We start from the raw sequence: 3,644 nt of genomic DNA on the forward strand, positions 1-3,644 counted from the left end.
GAGAACAGGGACAGTGGGGACCCTGAAGGAGCTGTGCCCCAAGTTGGGGTGGAGGGAGGCAGGCATTTCCCACTTTTGGACTGTTTTTCCCCCAGAGCTGGGTGCCTGGTCTCATGCCAGGCAGGGCAGGCAGCCACAGCAGGGGTTCATGCAGCCCCCCAAGGAGAGGATGGTGCGATGGCCCCATGACTTCCAGAAGAAGGTCTAGCGGGGGTGGGAGGGTTGTCTGCCCCAACAGAAAAGCAGACTCCTGTCCAGGGGGGACCCTCAATGCGCTGAACTGTGGCCAATGTTGTGGGGTGGCCGAGGGCTGAGGGTGATTGTTCTGTTGTACATGGGGTCCCTTGAACGGGAACCACCCCTAACAATAGCAGTCGCTTCTCATAAACGGGGGGGGGCAAATGGGTGCCCGCCCTTCTCTGACTGCCCCCCCCTTCAGTCACAGTGGTGGTGGGGCCACCCCCCAAATCCCAGAGTCAGAGGCCTGATCTCCAAAGCAGTCCCAGGCTCCTAGGAGAGGCAATGGGGGAAAGCCTGACTTCCTCCGTGAGCGCCCCCAATGGGGGCCCCACCCTCCCACCCCCAAGGCTGGGCGGGAGCACCACCCCCAATGCTGGGCGGGAGCAGTGGGGGCATTGCCTTAGCAAGTCCGCAGTCCTGCTGCCCCGCTCCTGCCCAGAAGCCCCGAGGACCATGTAGGGGCACAACTGAGGGCAGCCTTAGAGAAGGGAGCGCTCAGGACCCACGGGAAGCCCCCTCGCTCCCCGCCCCCTAGGCGCTGGGCTCCGCCCCGCCCATTCGCCCCGCCCACTTGCCCCGCCCCGCTCCACCGCCTCCCCGCAGCTCCAGTGCCCCGGGAGCTCCCGCGTGGACACTAGCCCTGGGGACGGGGGACAGGGGACAGGGCTTTGCAGTCAGGTAAGACCCCTCCCCCTCCGCTCCCTGGCGTCCTCCTCCCTAGCCATCACCAGGTCCCAGAGCCTTTTCTCTGGGGTCTCCTGCACCGCCCCAGTGGCGACCGGGAGCGCATCTCCTGTGCCCGGCATCCCTCCCCTTTGGTACCCCCAGGTTAGGGCGCACCTTCACGTCCTGGTGTCCTCGAGCCCTCCCCCAACCCCTCACCCCCGCCCTCAGCCTGCCTCAGGAACTGTGCGCTGCCCCTGCACCCCAGGAGGGGTGGAGGAGCAAGCGGCAAGGGGCGGACAGCTTGTTCAGCCATCCCTCCCCACCAAGCCTCTCCTATGCCCCAGGGCTCTGAGATGCGGGCGTCGCTGGGCAGGGCTGGAGGGCAGGCTGTGGGAACCGAGCTCTAGGGGATACTTGGGGGCCGGTCCTCAGAGCAGGAGGTGAGCAGACTGGGGGTCCTCCTGACTTGTCCCTGGCCCTGCACCAGGAGTCGCCCCACCCTTGGGCACCAACCCCTTCTGGACCTTTGGGAACTGGTGCTTCATGTCCCCACCCCTCACCTGGAGTACCGTTATCTGCTTGGGGACAGAGGCCTTGGTTCCCTTCCCCCCTCCCCCCCACAAAGGGCACGCCAAGAGTGGGTCCTGCCCAGGTGGAGTCACCTGGGGGGTAGGGTGCTGAGCCGAAGTGGGGCTTTGGTCCATGGAACCCCTGACAGTGGTGGTATACTTGGACCCCCGAGGCTGGCATGGTTCCGTCATAGATGGAGGCCTGGGGATGGGGGTGGGGGCTCTGACCCGGGACTCATGGGAGAGCAGGGCCTTGCCCAGGGCCACGTGGCCAGCAGGCTGGGCGTCATTTCAGGTGAGGGTTCATAGATACCCCCTCCAATGATCCCCTCCCCCATGGGGCCCAGGGGGAAGGGCCAGGGGCAATGCCCCCATCTAGCGTAATCACTCTGTGCGGAGGAAATTGCCTTTCTGAATAAAAGCTCTTTCGGAGTGATGGCCGACAGGCAGGCACCCACTGCCTGCCTATTTTTGGTCTCCGCTGCTGTGTGCATGTCTCAGGGAGTTGGGGTGTTTACAGAGGTGGCAGAGTAGGGGGCCTGGGAGCCTGCTCCCCCTCCCACCCCGTGTCCTGGGGGTGGCAGTGCAGGGCAGCCCAGAGTCACCTCTGAAGAGAAGCATGGAGGGGACTGAAAATCAAACCTGCGCCAACCCACACCCACACCCCCGGGCCCGGCTCCATCCGGAGTTCCGAGCCCAGTTGCCCCCTTCCTCCCTCCCTGGGAAGGAGACTCGGGTCCCCCAACCACTCCAGGCTCCCCCCACCCAGCTCCCACCAGTGATGGACCAATAGCTCATCCGTGTGCAGTTTTTGTTTTGTATTTTCATAAGAGGGGCTTTCTTCATCCACGGGACCCTGGAAATGGGTGTGGACCCTCCCCACCCAGGCCTGGACGTCCCTGGAGCCCACCTGCTCCAGAGGACAGCTATCCCCATCTGCAGAGCCCCTTCCTTATCCTTGTTGAGTATGCGAAGGGCCCCTCTGAGGGAGCCCTGGTGGCACAGTGGTTACAAGTTGTGTTGTGATCCGCAAGGCCAGCGGTTCAAGATCCCCAGACACTCCTTGGGAGAAAGCTGCGCTTCCTGCTTCTGTAAACCATCACAGTCCCAGAAACCCACAGGAGCAGTTCTACCCTCACCGGTAGGGTCACTGTGAGCCAGCACAGTGACAGTGAGTTTGTGTTTTTAAATTTTGTTTGGTTTAAGTGACCCCACGTCTGAGCCAAGCCTAGGAGCCTGGCTCAGAAACCAAGCCCCCTGCCTGCAGCCTCAAGCCAGGGGTCCCCCAGGGGCTTGGAACTCGATAGACAGGGAGTCTGAGCTGGATAATTAAGGCTCCTGCCGGACCCCACCACTCTCCCTGCAGCTGACAACGGGGGCCTCAACAAGAGAGCTGGTTTTGTCTCCCAAAAGAAGCTATTGCAAACATCCCCTGGACCTGGTTTGAACAGGGTTTGGACCACACACCTCACAGTGGACCACTTGGCCCCCCCACTTGGGAGAATATGGTACCTGGAGGGAGCTGAGGATGTTCTCTGGGTAGCCTGCCCTGGGCCACACTGGCTCCTGCCCCCCGTCCTGCTGAGGGACACTCATATCCTCATGGTCACTCTGGTCACTTTCTCCTGGGCGAGCAGTCCCTCGGGTCCTTGCCTCTGATGGTCCACAGCAAGGCTTTATTCTTACTTGAGCACCGGCTGCCCTAGGCTCCACCCCTCGGACTCCGCTTCACCAATTCTCTCTTTGACTGTGTCCACCGAGGGCTGACACTGACTGGACCTTCTTCTGTCCACACGGCTGGGTTTGGTTCTTAGGTAGTCTCCTTTTCTTTCTTTCTTCCCACATGCAAGGGCCGTGCACTGACTCCTGGGCAGGAGCCAGGCTTGTTTCACCGCAGCAGTGTTGTATTCCAGCGCTCTAAGCCTGCAGTGATGGGCTCAGGCATAGGAACACTTGTGAGGATGAGCCAAGACAAGGGTGGCGAGGGGGTGGGGAGAATTCACTCTGTGGTGCACGGGGTGGCTATGGCTTGGCACCGACCCAATGGCAACCCAGCAACGGTGATGGCAGAACTAGGCACACCTGTTTTCATCTCGTTCTACAGCAAACCCACTGGCCCACCCTCCTCTGTGGGAGCTGGTTGAAGGAGCGTAGGCCCCTCTTGTGCAC

This window comes from Echinops telfairi, unplaced genomic scaffold (assembly GCF_000313985.2).
Source record: "Echinops telfairi isolate 266 unplaced genomic scaffold, ASM31398v2 ScPeMD7_5;HRSCAF=22, whole genome shotgun sequence".
NCBI lineage: Eukaryota > Metazoa > Chordata > Mammalia > Afrosoricida > Tenrecidae > Echinops > Echinops telfairi.